The 23,666-nt window shown below is 38.3% G+C and overlaps 1 protein-coding gene across 3 annotated transcripts in view; it reads left to right on the top strand.

Moving 5' to 3' along the window:
* Positions 1–23,666, top strand: part of ZNF713 (zinc finger protein 713) — a 56,299-nt gene that overhangs the window by 5,578 nt on the left and 27,055 nt on the right. For all 3 annotated transcript variants that reach the window (XM_033110860.1, XM_033110861.1, XM_033110862.1), the window contains exon 2: positions 23,532–23,622. The gene's annotated coding sequence lies outside the window, so the exon portion shown is untranslated. The remainder of the gene's footprint in view (positions 1–23,531; positions 23,623–23,666) is intronic.

Here is a 23,666-nt window from a genome sequence, read left to right as displayed (position 1 = left end):
AGGTGTACAATTCTGTATTACATCATCTATAAATCCCATTGTGTGTTCCCCACCCAGAGTCAGTTCTCCTTCCATCACCGTATACTTGATCCCCCTTACCCTCATCTCCCACCCCCCACCTCCTTACCCTCTGGTAACCACTAAACTATTGTCTGTGTCTGTGGGTTTTTGTTTCTCATTTGTTTGTCTTGTTCTTTTGTTGTTTTTGGTTTATATACCACATATCAGTGAAATCATATGGTTCTCTGCTTTTTCTGTCTGACTTCTTTCCCTTAGCATTATTCTCTCAAGATCCATCCATGTTGTCACAAATGTTCCTATATCATCTTTTCTTACCGCTGAATAGTATTCCATTGTGTATATATACCACAACTTCTTTATCCGACTATCGTTCATCTATCAGAGGACATTTTGGTTGTTTCCATGTCTTGACCACCGTAAACAAAGCTGCAATGAACATTGGAGCACACGTGTCTTTATGTGTAGATGTTTTCAGATTTTTTGGGTAGATAGCCAGGAGAGGGATTGCTGGGTCATATGGTAATTCTATTCATAATTTTTTGAGGAACCTCCACACTGCCTTCCATAACGACTGCACCAGTCTGCATTCCCACCAACAGTGTATGAGGGTTCCTTTTTCTTCACAGCCTCTCCAACTCTTGTTACTATTTGTCTCGTTGATGATAGCCATTCTGACTGGGGTAAGGCGATATCTCATTGTGGTTTTCATTTGCATTTCTCTGATGATTAGTAATGTTGAGCATTTTTTCATGTGTCTATTTGCCATTTGTATGTCTTCGGAGAAATGTCTCTTCAGGTCGCCTGCCAATTTTTCAATTGGGTTGTTTTTTTGTTGTTGAGTTTCATGAGTTCCTTGTATATTTTGGATATTAGTCCCTTATCAGAGGCACTGTTTGCAAAAATCTTCTCCCATTCAGTTGGTTGCCTCTTTCTTTTGTCGATGGTTTCTTTTGCTGTACAGAAGCTTTTAAGTTTCATATAGTCCCATTCGTTTATTTTAGGTTTTACTTCCCTTGCCTTTGGAGTCAAATTCATAAAATGCTCTTTGAACCCAAGGTCCATAAGTTTCGTACCTATGTTTTCTTCTATGCAGTTGATTGTGTCAGGCCTTATGCATAAGTCTTTGATCCATTTTGAATTAATTTTGGTACATGGTGACAGATAGCAGTCCAGTTTCATTCTTTTCACGTGGCTATCCAATTCTGCCAGCACCAATTATTGAAGAGGCTGTATTTTCTCCATTGTATGTTTTTTGCTTCTTTGTCAAAAATTATCTGTCCATATTTATGTGGTTTCATTTCTGGGTTCTCAATTCTATTCCATTATGTCTGTTTTTCTGCCAATACCATGCTGTTTTGATTCTTGTTGCCCTGTAGTACAAGCTAAAGTCAGGGAGTGTGATACCTCCAGTATTGTTCTTTTTTCTTAAGATTGCTTTGGCTATTTGGGGTCTTTCGTGTTTTCCAACAAATCTGATGATTTTCTGTTCTATTTCTTTAAAAAATGCCTTTGGGATTTTGATGGGGATTGCATTAAATTTGTATATTACATTGGGTAATATGGCCATTTTAACTATGTTGATTCTTCCAATCACTGAGCATGGAATATCTTTCCATTTCTTTGTGTCTTCTTCAATTTCTTTAAAAAACGTCTTACAGTTTTCAGCATATAGGTCTTTCACATCCTTGGTTAAGTTTATTCCTAGGTATTTTATTCTTTTTGCTGCAATTGCAAAAGAAATTATCTCTTGTATTTTTCTAAGATTTCATTGTTAGTATATAGGAATACAATGTACTTTTGTACGTTGATTTCGTAGCCGGCAATTTTACTGAATTCGTTGATTGTTTCTAATAGCTTTTTGGTGGAGTCTTTAGGGTTTTCTATATATAGCATCATGTCATCTACAAAGAGTGAGAATTTAACTTCTTCAATCCCAATTTGGATGCCTTTTATTTCTTTCTCTTGCCTGATTGCTCTGGCAAGGACTTCCAACACTATGTTGAAAAGCAGAGGTGATAGGGGACAACCCTGTCGTATTGTTCCTGAACGTAGAGCGAAGAGCTTCAGTTTTTCACTGTTAATTATGAGATTAGCTGAGGGTGTGTCATATATGGCCTTTATTATGTTAAGGTATTTTTCTTCTATACCTATTTTTTTGTTTTAATCATAAATGGATGTTCTATCTTGTCAAATGCTTTTTCTGCATCAATTGATAAAACCATATGATTTTTGTCCTTTATTTCGTTTATGTGATGTATCACATTGATGGATTTGCGGATGTTGAACCATCCTTGTGCCCCTGGGATGAACCCCACTTAATCATCACGAATAATCTTTTTAATGCATTGTTGTATTCGATTTGCTAGAATTTTGTTTAGGATTTTGGCATTGGTATTCACCAGAGATACTGGTCTGTAGTTTTCTTTTTTTGTGTTGTCCTTACCAGATTTTGGTGTCAGGGTAATGTTAACCTCATAGAATGAGTTAGGGAGTACTGTCTCTTCTTCAATTTTTTGGAAGAGTTTGAGCAGGATTCGTATTAGATCCTCTTTGAAGGCTTGGTAGAATTCATTAGTGAAGCCATCTGGTCCTGGACTTTTGCTTTTAGGAAGGTTTCCGATGAATGATTCAATTTCCTTACTGGTGAATGATCTATTTAGATTTTCCAGTACTTCATGGTTCAGCCTAGGGAGGCTGTATTTTTCTAAGAACTAGTCCATATCTTCTAGGTTATTGAATTTGGTGGCATATACTCCTTCATAGTATTCTTGGATGATCCTTTGTCTTTCTCTGGTGTCTGTGATAACTTCCCCTTTTTCATTTCTGATTTTGTTAATTAGTGTCTTCTCTCTTTTAATCTAAGTGAGTCTAGCCAAGGGCTTGTCAATTTTGTTAATCTTTTCAAAGAACCAGCTCTTTGTCACATTATCTATTTCATTTAGTTCTCCTCTGATTTTTGTTATTTCCTTTCATCTGCTAACCTTGGGTTTCACTTGTTCTTCTTTTTCTAATTCTTTAAGGTGTAAGGTGAGGTTAGTATTTTGGGATTTTTCTTGTTTCTTGAGATAGGCCTGTAATGATATAAATTTCTCTCTTAAAACTACTTTCGGAGGATGACGTCATAGGAATGGCAGCAGCGGGGCGCACTTTCTGAGTTCTCCTCCGGATCTTATTACAAACGGGACCTATAACCCATCAAAGAACTCTTTGCTTATCACACAGAACAGCTAAGAGACTCGTGGTAGGATTACTTGAAGGTGCGCTAATTGGGCGAGCAGGGGAAGGAAGGAAGGGAGCAGAGTGAAAATGCGCGGGCAGCGGTGGGGTCCCGGCCAGCAGCGGCGGCGGCGGCAGAAACCGCGGTGGCACAAACTGCGGTGTCACCCGCAGCTCCGGGCACGCATGGGATCCCAGGGCGGAACGGAGAGCACATAGACCAGAAGGTGGGCTCTTTCCCTGCGGCCCACGGCTTATCTCTCCCACCGGGAGGGCAGCTAGTGGGCCCTAGGGTGGACTAAGAACACAGACTCCATATCTGGGCCCCTCCTCCCCGCTCTTCCAATCCTACCCCCGTCCTTCCAGAGACTTAAACTGGCCCCTGAACTGAGGAGTAGTGTCAGATTACAGAGGAGCCATAGTAGTGCTCAGGCTCTGGGAAGCCTGACAGGCAGCCCTGACCCAGGGAAGAGCCTGGGAAGAGTGTGATTTTGGCTGGGCTAGGAGAGAAGAGACTCCTCCACCCCCAGCCACCACCTTTTCTGGCCTGCGGGAAGAGGGTGACGCGCCACTGGACTGGGAGAGAGAAGACGCCTCCATCCCTAGACCCCACCCTTTCTGGCCTGCCTATGGCAGGGCAAGTGCAACTGTCGAGACTCTCCCAGGGATCAGCAGTAAGCGGCAGATGCAGCTCTGGGCTTTCAGCAGCTCAGCAATCTCCCGCCCTCACCCGCCCCCATACACACACACACTGTAGAAGTACCCTAAGACTCAGGAGTACTGGATACAAGGCTGGTGGTGCTACTCTCAGTGTGCATATGTGCAGGCAAGGGCAGAAACTGCACTGACTTTGTAAAAACTTTCATCCAGATCCCTCAGGCCCACACATTCAAATCTACAGTCCCAAAGTCACTCTGGGCACCAGGTGACCGGCTCTGCCTGCGCAATAAGCAGGGGGCTCTTTGGTACAGCAGAGGACAACCTGGACATTACTTGGTGGGCTTAAGCCAAGACTGGCGCTGCTTTTCGTTTTGCTTTGTATTGTTTTCTTTTGCTTTGTCTTTATATCTTTGATATCTTTGCCTGTGTCGAGTGGGGGCTATCGGGTGTTTTTACATGTGAATGTATTTGATTTTTTTCTTTGTTGTTGTTGTTGCTGTTGTGCTTGGTGATTTGCTTTGTTCCGAAACTGCCCTACCAGGGCCCAGTTTGAGGCACAAGATTCAACATATCCAGAGGCCAACTCCAGACCAAACCAGAGTACTACTGGGTTTGACCTACAAGTCACACACCCAGAGGGAATTCTCTGCAGGCACTAGAGCCCATAGAGGCCAAACCACATTTAAGTGGTCAACCCTCACACAGCAGAACGCCCTGCGGTGGGCAGAGCCAAGTCCCACAACGAGTCAGCCTAGGAGTTAACCCCACCTACTCACAAGCAAAAAACAATTAAAGATCTTCTTGAACAGGACAATATACACAAGAGTCACCTTTGGAGCACACGCAGAGGAGAAGAACGAAGTAGTGCAAGTCAAATATAAAGGAAACATACTACATAAGATAACCTAGCAAGAACTAAGAACTCTAGGGGATCTGCCTAACACATCAAAGCAAACACAGAGAGTCAGCCAGAATGGGGAAACAAAGATACACATCCCAAATACAAGAACAGAAGAAACCTTCACAACTGGAACCAAATGAAGCAGAGGTAACCAACCTTTCAGAGACAGAGTTCAGAACACTGGTGATAAGAATGTTTAAGGAGCTTAGAGAAGACATAAAGAAGGATGTAGAAATCATAACGAACAACCAGTTAGAACTAAAGAACACAATTACCGAAATTAAGAACTCACTTGAAGGAATTACCAGCAGGTTAGATGAAGCAGAGGATCGAATCAGCGACTTAGAAGACAAGGTAGCAGAGATCACTCAAACGGAACAACAGAAAGAAAAAACAAAAAAAAAAAATGAGGATGGCTTAAGAGACCTCTGGGATAACATCAAGTGCAACAACATGCGCATCATAGGAATACCAGAAGGTGAAGAGAGTAAGCAAGGGATTGAGAACATATTTGAAGTAATAATGTCTGAAAACTTCCCCAACCTGATGAAGGAAACCAACATACAAGCCCAGGAAGTGCAGAGAGTTCCAACCAGGATAAACCCAAACAGGTCCACACCAAGACACACTATACTTAAAATGGCAAAGCTTAAAACCAAAGAGAGAATCCTAAAAGCAGCAAGAGAAAGACAGAGGGTTACATACAAGGGAACTCCCATAAGACTATCAAATGATTTTTCTACAGAAACATTGAAGGCCATGAGGGAGTGGCAGGAGATACTCAAAGTGATGGAAAACAAAGGCCTACAACCTAGATTGCTTTATCCAGCAAGGCTATCAAAGTTGATGGAGAGATAAAGAGCTTTCCAGAAAAAAATAACCTAAAGGAATTTATTACCACCAAGCCAGCATTGCAAGAAATACTAAAAGGACTTCTGTAAATAGAAGAAAGATCAAAACAACCTAACTACAAATTTAAAAATGGCAATAACTATGTACCTATCAATAATCACTTTAAATGTAAACCGATTAAATGCTCCAATCAAGAGACATAGGGTGGCTGACTGGATAAGAAAGCAAGACCCTTGTATATGCTGTATACAAGAGACTCACCTCAGAACAAAAGACACACACAGGCTGAGGGTGAAGGGTTGGAGTGAGATATTTCATGCAAACGAAAATGAGAAAAAAGCTGGAGTTGCAATACTTATATCTGACAAAATAGACTTTAAAATAAAGAACATACTAAAAGATAAAGATGGGCACTATATAATAATAAAGGGATCGATCCGACAAGAGGTCATAACCCTAGTAAACTTCTATGCACCCAACATAGGAGCACCTAAATATATAAAACAGCTACTGACTGACATAAAGACAGAGATCAACAGTAACACTATCATAGTAGGGGACTTCAACACACCTCTGACAACAAGGGACAGGTCTTCCAGACAGAAAATCAATATGGAAACAACAGCCTTAAATGATACATTGGACCACTTGGATTTAATCGATATTTTCAGAGCATTTCACCCCAATGCTGCAAAATACACGTTTTTCTCAAGTGCACATGGAACATTTTCCAAGATAGACTACATGTTAGGCCACAAAACAAGTCATAATAAATTTAAGAAAATTGAAATCATATCAATTGTCTTCTCTGGTCACAGTGCTATGAAATTAGAAATGAACTACAGGAAAAAAACTGGAAGACACACCAATTCATGGAGGCTGAATAACTTATTACTAAATAATGAATGGGTCAAGCAGGAGATCAAGGAAGAAATCAAAAGATATCTCGAGACAAATGAAAATGAAAACACGACGACCCAAAATCTATGGGATGCTGCGAAAGCAGTCCTAAGAGGGAAATCATAGCATTGCAGGCCTACCTAAAGAAACAATAAACATCGCTAATTGACAGTTTATCTTCACACCTAAGAGATCTGGAAAAAGAACAGCAAAATAAGCCCAAAGGGAGCACAAAGAAGGAGATAATAAAGATCAGAACAGAAATAAATGAAATAGAAACCAGAAAAACAGTACAAAAGATCAATGAATCCAAGAGTTGGTTCTTAGAGAAGATAAACAAAATTGACAAACCTTTAGCCAGACTCATTTAAAAAAAGAGAGAGAGGACCCAAATTAATAAAATCAGAAATGAAAGAGGAGAAGTGACAACAGACACCACAGAAATACAAAAAATTTTAAGAAATTATTATGAGCAACTATATGCCAACAAATTTGACAATCTGGAAGAAATGGACAATTTTCTAGAGGCGTACAACCTTCCAAGGCTAACTCAAGAAGAAACAGAAAACCTGAATAGACTGATTACCACCACAGAAATTGAATCAGTAATCAACAATCTTCCAACAAACAAAAGCCCTGGACGAGATGGCTTTACAGCTGAATTTTACAAAACTTTCAAAAAAGAATTATCACCTATTCTCCTCAAGCTCTTCCAAAAAATCCAGAAGGAGGGAAGACTCCCAAACACTTTTTACGAAGCCACTATCACCCTGATCCCAAAATCAGACAAAGACACCACAAAAAAAGAAAACTGCAGGCCGATATCTCTAATGAACATAGATGCAAAAATCCTCAACAAAATATTAGCGAACAGAATTCAGCAGTACATTAAAAAGATCAAACACCGTGATCAAGTGGGATTCATCCCTGGTATGCAAGGGTGGTTCAACATCCGCAAATCAATTAATGTGATACACCACATTAGCAAAATGAAAAATAAAAATCACATGATCATATCGATAGTTGCAGAAAAAGGATTTGATAAAATCCAGCAGCCATTCATGATAAAAACCCTTAAGAAAATGGGAATAGAGGGATCATATCTCAACATAATAAAGGCCATGCATGCCCACAGCTAACATCATACTCAATGGGGAAAAGCTAAAACCATTCCCCCTAAGATCAGGAACAAGGCAAGGTTGCCCACTATCTCCGCTTCTATTCAACATAGTGCTGGAAGTTCTAGCCACAGCAATCAGACAAGAAAAAGAAATAAAAGGCATCCAAATTGGTAAGGAGGAAGTAAAATTATCATTATATGCAGGTGATATGATACTATATAGAGAGAACCGTAAAGACTCCACCATGAAGCTATTAGAGCTGATAGATGAATTTAGTAAAGTAGCAGGATACAAAATTAATATTCGGAAATCAGTTGCATTTGTATATACCAATAATAAAACATCAGAAGGAGAAATTTAAAAAAATCCCATTTACAATTGCTCCAAAGACTATAAAATACCTGGGAATAAATTTAACCAAAGAAGTAAAAGATCTGTCTCGGACAATTATAAGACACTGAAGAAAGAAATGAAAGAAGATATAAATAGATGGAAACACATATCATGTTCATGGATAGGAAGAATTAATATAGTTAAAATGTCCATACTGCCTAAGGCAATATACATATTCAACGCAATTCCTATCAAACTACCAACAACGTTTTTCACAGAACTAGAACATGTAATCCTAAACTTTATATGGGACCATAAAAGACCCCGTATAGCCTCAGCAATCTTGAGAAATAAGAACAAAGTGGGAGGTATAACAATACCTGACTTCAAATTATACTACAAGGCTACAGTAATCAAAACAGCATGGTACTGGCATAAAAACAGACACATAGATCAATGGAACAGAATAGAGAGTCCAGAAATAAATCCATGCCTATATGGCCATTTAATCTACGACAACGGAAGCAAGAATGTACGATGGGGTAAAGACAGTCTATTCAATAAATGGTGCTGGGAAACATGGACAGACAATGCAAAAAAATGAAGCTGGACCACCTCCTTACAATATATACAAAAATAAATTCAAAATGGCTTAAAGACTTAAACGTAAGATCTGAAACCATAAAATACCTAGAAGAAAATATAGGAAGAAACTTCACAGACATTACCCGGAGTAAGATTTTTACTGATATATCCCCTTGCGTGAGGGAAGTAAGAGAAAAAATAAACATGTGGGATTATATCAAACTAAAAAGTTTTTTCACAGCAAAGGAAACCGTCAGTAAAACAAAAAGGGGTCCTACTGAATGGGAAAAGATATTTGCCAATGATATATCTGATAAGGGATTAGTATTACAAATCTATAAAAAACTCAACTCCAAAAAACAAACGACCCAATTAAAAAATGGGCAGAGGACTTGAAGAGACATTTTTCTATAAAGGACATACAGATGGGAAACAGACATATGAAGAAATGCTGAACCTCACTATCCATCAGAGAAATGCAAATAAAAACCACAATGAGATACCACCTCACCCCAGTCAAAATGGGTATCATCAATAAATCAACAAACAACAAGTGCTGCCGGGGATGTGGAGAAAAGGGAACGCTTGTGCACTGTTGGTGTGATTACAGATTGGTGCAGCCACTATGGAAAACACTATGGAGGTATTTCAAAAATCTGAAAATGGAACTACCCTATGATCCAGTAATTCCACTCCTAGGTATCTATCCGGAGAAATCCAAAACTCCAATTCAAAAATCTTTATGCACTCCTATGTTTATTGCAGCACTATACACAATAGCCAAGACATGGAAACAACCGAAATGCCCATCGGTAGATGACTGGATTAAGAAAATGTGGTACATTTATACAGTGGAGTATTATGCAGCCATAAAGAAGAAAGAAATCTTACCATTTGCAACAACATGGATGGACCTAGAGAACATTATATTAAGTGAAATAAGTCAGACAGACAAAGATAAGTACCATATGATCTCACTTATGTGCGGAATCTAAAGAAAAGAATAAGTGAATGAATCAGAAACATTTTTGGAGACAAAGAGGAAAAACTGAGGGTTGCTAGATGGGCTGGGGGGTGGGGGTAAGGGGGAAGGTGAGGGAGTAGAAAACAATCAGTAACCACAAGATGGCCACGGGATTTTGAAAATTAATCTGGGGAACGTAATCAATAATGTTGTAAAGATTTTGTAGGGTATTCGATAGACATGTGTCCCATTTGGGAGACCATCTCAGGGAAGATGTAGATGCCTGATCACTGCACTGTACACCTGAAGCTTAACAATAATGAATGCCAACTATAATTTTATATATGTGTGTGTGTGTGTGTGTGTGTGTGTGTATAGGTATGTATACATTTACAAGAGGCAGAGTACAGCATTTGGAGTGGAGACAGTGGAAATGGGATGGCTCGGTGCGATGTCAGAGAGATAGTGGATGGGGGGAGGGGAGTCCACAGTGTGAGGGATATAAATGATAAACGTCTAAGAAAAAAAAAACCTCATAGACAAGATAGACAATAGTTTAGTGGTTACCAGCGGGTAAAGGGGGTGGAGGGTGGGAGATGAGGGTAAGGGGGATCAAATATATGGTGATGGAAGGAGAACTGACTCTGGGTGGTGAACACACAATGTAATTTATAGATGATGTGATACAGAATTGTACACCTGAAATCTATGTAATTTTACTAACAATTGTCACCCCAATAAATTTAAAAAAAAAAAAATACTACTCTCGCTGCATCCCAAAAATTTTGGTAGGATGTATTTTCATCGTCATTTGTTTCTAGGTATCTTTTGATCTCTCCTCTAATTTTTTCTTTGACCCGGTCGTTCCTTAGAAGTATGTTGTTTAATCTCCAAGTATTTTTGTTTTTTCCTGCTTTTTTTTTGCACTTGATATCCAATTTCAAAGCCTGGTGACCAGAGAATATGCTTTGTATGATTTCAATCTTCTGAAATTTGCTGACGCTGATTTTATGTCCCAATATATGGTCTATCCTTGAGAATGTTCCATGTACACTAGAAAAAAATGTATAGTCTGATGTTCTACGATGAAGTGCTCTATATATGTCAATTATGTCCATTTCATCTAATGTGTCATTTAGGGCTGCTATTTCGTTATTTATTTTCTGTTTGGATGATCTATCCATAGCTGTCAATGATGTATTTAAGTTCTCTAGTATAATTGTGTGTTGGTCAATTTCTCCCTTTAGTTCTGTTAGTAGTTGCTTGGTATATTTCTGTGCTCCCTTGATTGGGGGTATAAATATTGATGACTGTTATGTTTTCTTATTGTATAGTCCCCTTTACCATTATGAAATGTCCATCTTTGTCTCTTATTATCTTTTTCACCCTGAAGTCTATTTCATCTGATATCATTATGGCTACACCTGATTTTCTCTGGGTACCATTTGCTTGGAGTGTCAATTTCCACCCTTTCACTTTGAGTCTATGCTTGTCCTTGTAGCTGAGATGTGTCTCTTGGAGACAGCATATGGTTGGGTTTAGTTTTTTGATCCAATCTGCTCCTCTGTGCCTTTTTATTGGTGAGTTCAGTCCATTTACGTTTAGGGTGATTATTGATATGTGAGGATTGCCTGTCATTCTATCTTTAGTTTTCTGGTAAGGCTGTGTCACCATTGTTTCTTTGCCTTTTTGTTGTTTTCTATTATTTCTGTGTGGTGGTGTTCTATGATGTTTCCCTCTGTTTCTTCTTTTATTACATTATATATTTCAGTTCTGTATTTTTTTTGAGTGGTTACCGTTAAGCTTATGTAAAGAAAGTTTGATATTTAGAGTATTCCATTTTCTTCAGCACGCTTACTTTCTCCATTCCCATATTCTGGTTCAGGCCTTACTCTCCCCCTTTTTATGTTTTGGTTTCCACAAATTGTCCCTGTTGATGGTGGTCGAATAGCCTCCTTTAGTATTTCTTGTAGTGCAGGTCGTGTATTAGAAAATTCCCTCAGCTTCTGTATGTCTGGAAAGGTCTTTATTCCTCCTTCATATCTAATGGATATCTTTGCTGGATATATTATTCTTGGCTCATAATTTCTCTCTTTCAATAGTTTGAATATTTGGTTCCACTCCCTCCTGACTTGTAGAGTTTCTGCTGAGAAATCTGATGGTAATCTAATGGGCTTTCCTTTGTAGGTTACTCTTTTCCCTGGCTGCCTTGAGGAGTCTTTCTTTGTCGTTGATTTTAGACAGCTTCAATACAGTGTGCCTTGGAGAAGGCCTGTTGGGATTGAGGTAATTACGTGTTCTATTTGCTTCGTGGATTCCAGGATCCAGTTCTGTCCACAAGTTTGGGAAGTTCTCATCAACAATTTGTTTGAATATATTCTCTGTTCCCTTCTCTGTTTCTTCTCCTTCTGCTATGCCCATTATTCTTATATTGCTCTTTCTGATGGAGTCAGAAAGTTCTTGTAGAGTTCTTTCATTTCTTTTAAGTCTCAAGTCTCTCTCTTCTTCCATTCGTGTCATTTCCAGATTTCTATCTTTGATGTCACTGATTCTTTCATCCATCTGGTCAACTCTACTACCTAAACTGGCAATTTCATTGTTAATTTCTTCTATTGAGTTCTTAATGTCCAGAAATTCTATTTGGTTCTTTTTTTAGAATTTCAATCTCTTTTGTAAAATGCTCATATTTTTCTTTGATTGTGTTTCCCAGTTCATTAAACTGCCTGTCTGTATTTTCTTGCATCTCGTTGAGTTTTTTCAGAACTGCAATCTTGAATTCTCTGTCATTTAAGTCACATATTTCCATATCATACCTTCATTTTGTGGAGACTTTTCACTTTCTGAGCTGTCTTGTTGCCTTGGTTATTCATGGCAATTACTGATTTATTGTTTCTATTCCTAGACATCTTCAGGAGTAGGTTCTGCAACAGGTTGATAGGAAGAGGTCTTTCTTTTGTTTTGCAGTACTTGTTGGTAGAATGTTTTATTTTCTCTCTCCGACTGCAGCCTTTTTTTGCTGTCTCACACGGTAGTGTCATGTTTTCTCTGCACTATTCCAGCTTCTCACACAATGGGGGGATTCCCTGGGAGACGGGCTTCTTCTCTGTTAATAGTTCGCCTGGGCCACAAGGCACAGTGACCGTGTGGGTATGCGAAGAGCTTTGGAAGTTCCAAAGCTCTTCCTGCACCAGATTCAGAGCTCCTATGTTTCAGCATTTCTGTTTACTCCTGCAGGGATCTGCTCAGATAGGTGGGGCCATGGGCGGGGTGAGTTGTGAGAGGTGGCCCAGAGCAATGGCCGCGACCACCACCACAGCCGGTCCTGTTTCCACAGCTCCCTCCCCTTTTTTTTAACTAGTTGGGCTGCGAATCTGTGTCTGCAGTCCACAGTTCTCAGAACAGCAGATATTCTGTTCTTTTGATCTGACACTGCCACTGTTCGGCTTCTAGCACCGGGCAGGTGCGGGCGGAGCGAGCTTTGGGAGGGTAGGGAGGGGGCGGGTAGTCTCAGTGCCTAAGGCTTCCATTCTCTGCTTAGCCGTTTTCAGCCTTCTTCCCTCAGTCTTTTCTCTGAGGTCTCTGCCGTGAGCGTTGGGTTCAGCCGTGTTATATGCTGCCCCCTCAGCCCTGTGGGCCATAAGTGGAGTCCTAGCAGTCCGAGTTCTTCCCTCTTCCACAGCTGTGGTAGTTCCGGGATGCAACGAGCTCGGAGAACTAAGTTAGGTCTGCGTCCTGTGCCCGCGCGGCTCCGTCCCCTCACTTCTCCCTTCTCTCCTCCCCCGCTGGCGAGATTCACCCACCTTTAGGTGAATTCAATAGTGGGCCTCTTCGTCTTGCCTGTCTGCTGTGCAGGGAGTCCTTTGTGATGTTATTGTTGTTCGATTAGTTGTAAATTCCAGGGGAGCTTTACAGAGGCTCACCTCACGCCACCATTTTGATGACGTCTCTGTCACCTCTTTTTTTACATGTCTCAACTCTAGATTTTTTTTTGTGGTTACTATTAGGTTTATGTAAAAAAAAAAAAAAATGTTTCATACATACAATAGTCCTTTTTCTTCTGATTGCATCTTATCTTCATTCACCTGTGCAAGTTCAGACATTTTCCACCCCATCCCTTTTTATGTTTTTGTTGTAACAAATTATCCGTTTTTATACTGTCATTCATTTCCAAATTGCAGAAGTTGTACTGTTTTTTAAAATGCTTCTTCCCCCTTTAAACTTTGTTGTAATTGTTTAATACCGTATTCTGAAATAGAGTTGCAATTTTCTGTCTTTGTCTGTGTGTAATCTTACTCAAAGTTTTGTGTATGTTTATGATACACAAAAGTAGAACAGCTCCTTTAAAGATTTCTTCAAATGTAGGTCATGTGGTGGTAAATTCCCTCAGTTTTTGTTTGTCTGGAAAAGTTTTTCTTCATATCTAAAGGAAAACTTTGCAGCATATATTATTCTTGGCTGGTGGTTTCTCTCTTTTAATATTTTGACTATTTCATTCCACCCTCTCCTAGCTTCTAAAGTTGCTGCTGAATAATCTGTTGATTGTCGAATTGGGTTGGCTTTATAGTTAACAGTCTTTTCTACCCTGTCTGACTTGAGAATTCTTTCTTTGTCACTAACTTTTGACAGATTTAATATAATGTGTTTTGGAGAAGGTCTTTTTGCATTGAGATAATTAGGTGTTCTGTTAGCTTCTTGAATGAGAGGATTTGGGAAGTTCTCGTGAATTATTTCCTTGAGTAGGTTCTTTGTTCCCTTAGCTTTCTTTCCTTCTCTTGTTACATCCATTATTCTAATATTACTCTTTCTATGGAGTCAGATAGTTCTTGTAGAGTTCTTTAAATTTTCTTAGGGGGTTCTCTTTTATTTATTCTTATTTTTATCAATTGCAGTTGACATTCAAGTTTATTAGTTTCCAGTATAGTGTTTTGACATTTTTATAACTTATGAAGTAATCTCCCTGATAAATCTACTACCCACCTGGCACAATGTAATTATTACAATGTTATTGACTGTATTCCCTGTGCTGTATTTTACATCCTTGTGACGATTTTGTAACTACCAGTGTGTACTTGTTAATCCCTTCACATTTTTCTCCAAGTCACCCAACTCCACTCCCATCTGGCAGCCATCAGTTTCTTCCATGTATCTATGAGTTTGTTTCTGTTTTATTTGCTCATTTAGTGTTTGTTTGTTTGGTTGGTTGGTTTTTGTTTTTGTTTTTGTCTTTCTCTGTCTGCCTTATTTCACATAGCATAATACGCTCTAGACCCCTCCATGTTGTCAAAAATGGTAAGATTTCATTTGTTTTTATGGCCAAATAACATTGCATGATATACATATACCACATCTTATTTATCCAGTCGTCTACTGATGGGCACTTGGGTTGCTTCCATATCTGGGTAGTGTGAATAACGGTGCAGTGAACATAGAGGTGCATATATCTTTTCACATTAGTGATTTGGATTTATTTGGATTAATACCCAGAAGTAGAATTGCTGGGTCGTAGGTTGGTTCTATTTTTAATTTTGTGGGGCATCTCCATACTGTGTTCAGTGGTGGCTGTACCAATTTGCAATCCCACCAACAGTGCACAAGGGCTCCTTTTTATCCATATGTTAACCCACACTTGTTGTTCGTTGATGAATATATTATAGCCATTCAGACAGGTGTGAGGTGATATCTCATTGTGTTTTTATTTTGCATTCTCTGATGATTAGTGATCTTGAGCATCTTTTCATATGTCTATTAGCCATCTGTATGTCCTCTTTTGAGAAATACAAAGTGTGATCAAAAAAAAATATGATGAATACTGCTGCCACGGGCTATCCAACAGAAAGGCAAGGATCTTCAATATGGAAAGTGGTGATTTTAATTAAGGTGATGTTAATTGTGTTTTTTCACCTTGATGGAATTGTGTGAGCTGAGTTTGTACCCAGGAACACCATGGTAAACTCTGAATATTATATGGGATTACTAACCATTTAAGAAATGTGCATAGAAAACAGCCTCAGGAATGAGCAAAGGGTTTCATCCTCCATCGCGACAGTGCTCCATGTCACACATCACTTCTGGTATATGGCAATTTCTGTCAAATAAAAAATTCGTGTGTCCTCACTCACCTTATTCACTGGATCTGGCATCGTGTGACTTCTGACTCTTCCTCAAAGTCAAAAAGACCATGAAAATTAAAGGTTTTGAATTGATTCAGGACATCAAGGCAGCCACAACAGCGCAAATAAAGACATGAAAGAGGACTTCTGAACTGCTTCAGAAAGTGGCAAGGATGATGAGATAAGTGTGTTCGAAGCAAGGGGGAGTATTTTGAGGGGGATTAATGGCAATGTATCTTTTACTATAATAAATTTTTTTATTTAAACATTCACTGTATTTTGTGATCATACCTCGTATCTTTTTGGGTCCTTTGTTTGTTCATTTTTTTAATTGGTGTTTTTTGCTTTTAAGTTACATGAGTTCTTTATAAATTTTGGATACTAGCCTCTTATTAGATGTATTATTGGCAAATATCTTTTTCCATTCAGTAGGTTTTATTTTGTTGATGGTTTTCTTTCCTGTGCAAAAATTTTCAGTTTGACAGTTTCATTTGTTTATTTTTTCTTTTCTTTCACTTGTCCGAGGAGAGATATATATATTATATATAACATATACATGTAATATATATATGTAATATATATGTATAATACATATATGTAATACATACATATAATACATATATTATATGTATTATAATTATGTATTATACATATTATATATATATATATATATAAATGTTATTAAGAGCATTGTCGATGATGTCACAGAAATGGCATTGTGAAGATTGCTTCATGAAATCTCACCTAAAAGTTACAATAAATTGAACAGCTATAATTCAACAAAAGATAACTTAAGCAACACACAAGCACATCTGAGAGATCCACATATCGAATCACCTGAAGGTGGGAAAAGTGGATGAACAGGGGAGGAGGGAAGGGGGAAGTGCAGACACACAGGTTGCAGGCCACAGGATGCAGTCTGGAGCTCACTGCAGTCTTGGGAGAGGGAAGAATTCAGGCTTCAGGAGAACTCCCTGATGCCTACAGTCCTGCCTGTGGGATCATCATATAATATGGCTGAATCCAGTATTTGGGACAGAGACCTCGGTGCAAAGAACAAATACAGAGGGTGAGATCAGTGGTTGAAGCCCTCACTGCCAGGCAGAAAATAGAAAACAAAGACACAGAGACTCGCCTCCATCCCCCCAACCTCCCAGAGCTCACCCCACCTCCACCCTCCCAGTGTCAGAAGCAGGTTCCAGAAGAGACAGTAATAGAGTTGGATTAAAGAACAGAATATCTACAGCCCTGAGAACTGGAGCAACATTCCCACAGAAGCAGATACACAGTGCGACTTATTCCAGGGACAGAGAAAGAGCTATAGTCATGAGAGAGCTGTGGGCGGGTAGTCAACATTACTCGGAGCCACAAATGCACCACCTGCCTCTCACAGCTCAACCTGCCTCCACATTTCTGTGTGGATCCTTATAGAAGCAACCAGAGCTGCTGAGACACATAGACTCTACATCGGGCTGCAGCGGCATCACTAGGATTTCAAAAGATCAGAGTTCTATCACCCTCCACTCCCCCACCCCATGGAGGCACTGCCCTGAGACACAGCTGACCTGCTCAGAGAGGAGAAGCATACTTTCCATTGCGTGAGAAGCTGGAACAGAAGAAAATAAACTGCTACAGCATGAGACAAAAGGCTACAATGGAAGACACAATAAAATATTCCACCAACACTGCTGGAAAGAAAAGAAAGATCTCTTACTATCAACCTGCTGCAGAACACACTCCTGTACAGGATGCCTAGGAAGAGAAATAATAATTTATTAATTGCCATGAACAACCAAGGTAACAAGGCAGCTCAGAAAGAGACTGAAAAGTCTCCAGAAAATGAACTTAAAGACGTGGAAATATGTGACTTACATGACAGAGAATTCAAGATTGCAGTTCTTAAAAACTCAGTGAGATGCAAGAAAACACACACAGGCAGTTTACTGAAATCAGAAGCAAAATCAAAGAACAAAATGAACAGTTGACCAAAGAGATTGAAATTTTAAAAAGAACCAAATACAATTTCTGCAGATTAAGACTCAGTAAAAGAAATGAATAATGATAAAGGAAATGAAAGAACTCTATTATAAGAACTTCCTGACTCCATCAGAAAAAGCAATATAAGAATAATGGGCATACCAGAAGGAGAAGAAAGGGAGAAGGGAACAGAGTATATTCAAACAGTCAACGAGAACTTCCCAAACTTGTGGAAAGAACTGGATCCTTGAATCCAAGAAGCAAATAGAACACCTAATTACCTCAATCCCAACAGGCCTTCTCCAAAGCACATCATATTGAAGCTGTCAAAAAATGACGACAAAGAAATTATCCTTAAGACAGCCAGGGAAAAGAAGACGGCAACCTACAAAGGAAAACCCATTAGATTATCATCAGATTTTTCAGCAGAAACTCTACAAGCCAGGAGGGAATGGAATCAGATATTCAAACTATTGAAAGAGAGAAATTATGAGCCAAGAATAATATATCCAGCAAAGATATCCCTTAGATATGAAGGAGAAATAGACTTTTCAGACATACAGAAGCTGAGGGAATTTTCTAACACACGATCTGCATTACAAGAAATATTGCAGGAGGCTTATTAGACCTGAAACAAAACAAGCAAAAGAATACAAAACCATGAGTAGTATTATGAACACACAGACAGAAGCAACAAATAGCAACCCCTATACCAAATAGGACACTATACACTTAAACATACAATACAGTGTAAAGAAGAAAAACAAAACACTTAAAAAAAAACAGGAAAAATACAACTTGCTACTGCAGTACAGAAACCAACTCACAGCATGAATAGGGATAATTTGTGACAACAAAAACATAAAAGGGGAGAGAGTAAAGGTCTGAACCGTCCCAAGGGAATGGAGAAAGTAAGCATGCTGAAGAAAATGGAATACTCTAAATATGAATCTCTCTTTTACAAAAACTTAATGGTAACCACTCTAAAAAAAGAAATCTAGAACTAAAATATATAACATAATAAAAGAAAAAAATCTTAGAATTCCACCACAATGAAATAATAGCAATAAAAAGGCAAGTAAACAGTGAAGACACAGTCCTACCAAAAAAACCAAAGATGGAATGATAGGAAATCCTCATATATCAATAATCACCCTAAATGTAAATGGACTGAACTCACCAATAAAAAGGCGCAGAGTAGCAGATTGAACCAAAAAACTAAACCCCAAAATATGCTGTCTCCAAGACACATCTCAGCTACAAGGACAAGCATAGACTCAAAGTGAAAGGGTGGAAATTGACACTCCAAGCAAATGGTATCCAGAGAAAATCAGGTGTAGCTATACTGATATCAGATGAAACAGACTTCAGGGTGAAAAAGGTAACATTTCATAATGGTAAAGGGGACTATACAACAAGAAGACATAACAGTCATCAATATTTATGCCCCCAATAAGGGACACCAAAATATACCAAGCAACTGCTAACAGAACTAAAGGGAGAAATTTACCTAAACACAGTTACACTAGGGGACCTAAATACATCATTGACAGTAATGGAGAGATCATCCAAACAGAAAATAAATAACGAAATAGCAGCCCTAAATGACACATTAGGTGAAATGGACATAATTGACATATATAGAGCACTTCATCCTAAAACATCAGACCATATAATTTTTTCTAGTGTACATGAACATTCTCAAGGATAGCCCATGTATTGGGACATAAAATCAGCCTCAGCAAATTTAAGAAGTTTGAAATCATACTGAGCATATTCTCTGATCACAACGCTTTGAAATTGGATATGAACTGCAAAAAGAAAACACGAAAAACCACAAATACATGGAGATTAAACAACATACTTTTAAGGAACGACCAGGTCAAAGAAGAAATTAGAGGAGAGATCAAAAGATACATAGAAACAAATGAGAATTAAAATTCTTCCTATCAAAATTTTTGGGATGCAGCAAAAGCAGTTTTAAGAGGGAAATGTATATCATTCCAGGACTATCTCAAGGAACAAGAAAAATCCCAAATAAATAACCTCATGTTGCACCTTAAAGAACTAGAAAAAGAAGAACAAATGAAACCCAAGTTCAGCAGAAGAAAGGAAATAATAAAAATCATAGCAGAACTAAATGAAATCAAGGTAAAAAAGACAGTAGAAAAATTTAATGTGACAAAGATCTGGTTCTTTGAAAAGATTAACAAAATTGACAAACCCTTGGCTAGACTCACTAAGATAAAAAGAGAGAAGACACTAATTAACAAAATCAGAAATGAAAAAGGGGAAGATATCAGGGACACCACAGAAATACAAAGGATCATCCCAGAATACTATGAAGGACTATATGCCACCAAATTCAATAACCTAGAAGAAATGGACAAGTTCTTAGAAACATATAGCCTTCCAAGGCTGAACCATGAAGAACTGGAAAATCTAAACAGACTGATCACCAGTAACGAAATTGAATCAGTCATCCAAAACCTTCCCAAAAGCAAAAATCCGGGACCAAATGGCTTCACTAGTGAATTCTACCAAACATTCAAAGGGGATTTAATACCTGTCCTACTCAAACTCTTCCAAAAATTTAAGGAAGAGACAATACTCCCTAACTCATTTTGTGAGGCCAACATTACTCTGATACCGAAAACTAATAAGGATAAAACAAAAAAAGAAAATTACAGACCAATATCTCTGATGAATACAGATGCATAAATCCTAAACAAAATTGTACCAAAGGTTTCTTTGATAGATGATTGGATGAAGAAGTTGTGGTATATATACACAACGGAATACTATTCTGCCAGAAGAAAAGATGAAATAGTGCCATTTGTCACAAAATGGATGGATCTTGAGATTATTATGTTAAGCAAAATAAATCAGACAGAAAAAGTTGAGAACCATATAATTTCACTGGTATGTGGTATATAAAACTAAAAACAACAAAGGAACAAGACAAATTAAGGAACAAAAACTCATAGAGACAATAGTTTAGTGGTTACCAGAGCGTAGGGGGGTGGTAGATGAGAGTAAAAGGGATCAAATATATGGTGAGGGAAGGAGAACTGACTCTGCGTGGTGAACACACAATGTGGTATATAAAAGATGTATTGCAGAATTGTACACCTGACACCTGTTTAACTTTAGTAACAATTGTCACCCAATAAACTTTAACTTAAAACAAAAAAAGAAAAGAAAAAGAAAGTATGGTAGTTGGAAAGGAGTGTATAGCCAGTGAAAGTTTTTAATGTTGGGATAGACACTAAATTACTGATGATAGGAAGGAGTCAATAAAGTTGAAAAATAAAGTTCATGATATAGGAATGAGAAGATATGTGATAGATTCAAGCCTGTAGGGACACTAGAAAATGGAATAATTCCAGGGAAGAAATACATTTTAGTGCAAATTCCTGGGTTGATAATACGAGGTCTAATAATTAAGTTTGCAAACTCATCTTAGAAAAAGTGCAATATACCTCATTGCTGAATATCACTACAGTTACCTTCAAAGTACTCATCTTGGGAAGCTATGCACCAATGCCAGTGCCTAATCCAGCCTTCAAAGAAATTTTGGAATTCTCTTTCTGGAATGGCCATCAGAGCTGGTGTTGTATTAGCCTTGATGTCCTGAATGTCATCAAAATGTCTTCCTTTCAATATTTCCTTTGTCTTTGGTAAAGAAAGATGTCATTGGGGTCAGATCAGGTGAGTAGGGAGGTCTTCCAGTACAGTTGTTTGTTTACTGGCTAAAAATTTCCTCACAGACAGTGCTGTGTGAGCTCGTGCATTGTCATGATGCAAGAGCCATGAATTGTTGGTGAAAAGTTCAGGTTGTCTAACTTTTTCACACAGCCTTTTTAGCACTTCCAAATAGTAAACTTGGTTAACTGTTTGTCCAGTTGGTACAAATTCATAATGAAAATCTCTCTGAAATCAAAAAAAGTTAGCAACATCGTTGCAACAAGTTCGCAAACTTAATTTGCAAACCTCGTACCCACCAGAGATGCTGTTTCATTAGGTCTGGGATCGGCTTTCATCAGATACCATGATTCAAGTGATCTGCAGACCACACTTTGATAAATACTTGTCTTTTTTTCTATTCCCCCATCTATTAAGCCACTCCTATCTTCAATTTCTTCCCCATCAAGTCTAGAACCTAGGTCTCCTGATTCATAATATAGTATTTTCTAAGGCAAGAAAGATATCAGAAGTGGTGTGGCTCTAGAAGTGGGTGACTAAAGTAGAATGATAGTGAAAATCATTGGGATTGAGGAAGTAAAGGAAATGAAAAGCTCTGAAAGCTGTTTGAATTCTTGTTTGCATCAAAATAACTTGTAGGTCATTTTAAAAAATGTGTTGCTAGACTTCACCCCAACATATTCTAATTTTGTCGCTCTAGGGCGGAACCTGGATATGTATGTATTTACATTTGTGTACTTTTCATCTGGGCTGAGTCTAGTGCAGAATCCAGACCGAGAACCACTACATGGGTTTTCTACATGGTCAGAAAAGTTCAATTGGCTTTTTGGAAGAGCTTAGGATAAAAAGGAAAACTGTCAAGCCCAGAGTAATTTGTCATCTGAATTGATTATAATTCTAGTATTCCTTAAGCAGTCAAGGGAATTTGTTACTTTCCAAGCATCATGGTTACTTGTTTGAAAAGACTCTGGCAATCCCACAGGTTTCTCTGGAAAGGTTTGCCTGTGTATTGCATGTGTTGCCTGTGTGCACATGGTTTGGGGGTGGGGAATGGTTTTCTTTTTTGTTGTTATGCTTTCCAGTACAGGAATAATAAGGGAAATTATGAGAAGAAAGGGGATAAGATTAACCCAAAAAAGGAAAAGATAGAGAACAACTACTAAGAATATGTAGGACTTTAGAGTGTACTAGATGGAACCCAGGATTGTGACTCAGGAGACTTGGGTTCTAGAAGCAGCTCCCTTTCACTTAGCTCTGTAAGCTTCAACTTTAGAGTCCTTCATTAGACGGAGGAACTGAGAACTGAATCAGCATTTCCAATTGTGTGTTCTATGGAACCTTATTCTTAGCAGATGCCGTAAAGAAAATGCTCAAATTAACTAAATTTTCATACAATACATACTTGACATGCTCTTCATCCCCTTGATTTCACACATATGAAGGAGAAACCCTGTTCTGCCTAAGTTGGTAAATGTAGTTTTTGTTGTCCTGAATAAATGGTTTTGAGGTGATTGGGTTTGAAACATCAGGGCATTCTCACATATTCTGTCTGGCTCTTCAGACAGTAGGACTTTTAGAGCTTTTGATTGGTGAAATAATGGCGTGGTTCTTAAAGTGCTTTTAAATCACTCCTGAGAAGTTTACCTCTTACTGGTGGTAAAATGCTAGATTCGCACCATGTCTTGGGCAGTGAGTGACTTCCTTATCTAACAGGGCCATCCAACAGGAGCTACAGTTTCTCTCCAAAAAGTGCATCTCGGAAATGTCTTCATTCTTTAATTCCATCACTAGTTTTTGAGAGTTTTTCAGACCAACTTTGTTGATCTGAACAGAAAAAGAATGTATTCTTTCATGACTGTTAGCAAATCAGTACATTTTAATCTGTCATTGGTGTTGAAAGTTTTTTACTGCGAACGGACCATGTTTTCTATTCTAAAAAGGGGTGGGAAAGGATTGAGGCTAAAGTTTGTTGTAGTTGATGCATCTATACATTTCTGCTTTTTCTGTAATGTATAAATCTGAGAAATTCTAAAAATGTTTTTTTTTATTCTTTTAAAGAATTCTACACCCTACTGTGCTCTGTCTTCATGAATGAGTAGTTTATATGACTTTTTATAGACTGTAGTTGTATAGGTGATCGAGACTGCTGGATTTTCTTATGTTGACTCTGGTACATCTCATTGCAGGTGCTCAACATGAAATTACAGCTTACAAGATCCCTGCCAGAAGACAGATTTCGATATCATAGAGTCTGTACATGAAGGATTGATGCCTTAGGTAAAATAATAATAATAATAATAATAATAATAATAATAATAATA

This window comes from Rhinolophus ferrumequinum, chromosome 7 (genome assembly GCF_004115265.2).
Source record: "Rhinolophus ferrumequinum isolate MPI-CBG mRhiFer1 chromosome 7, mRhiFer1_v1.p, whole genome shotgun sequence".
NCBI classification, from domain to species: domain Eukaryota; kingdom Metazoa; phylum Chordata; class Mammalia; order Chiroptera; family Rhinolophidae; genus Rhinolophus; species Rhinolophus ferrumequinum.
Note: the sequence above shows the minus strand (reverse complement) of the source record. Positions and strands in the feature narration are given on the sequence as shown.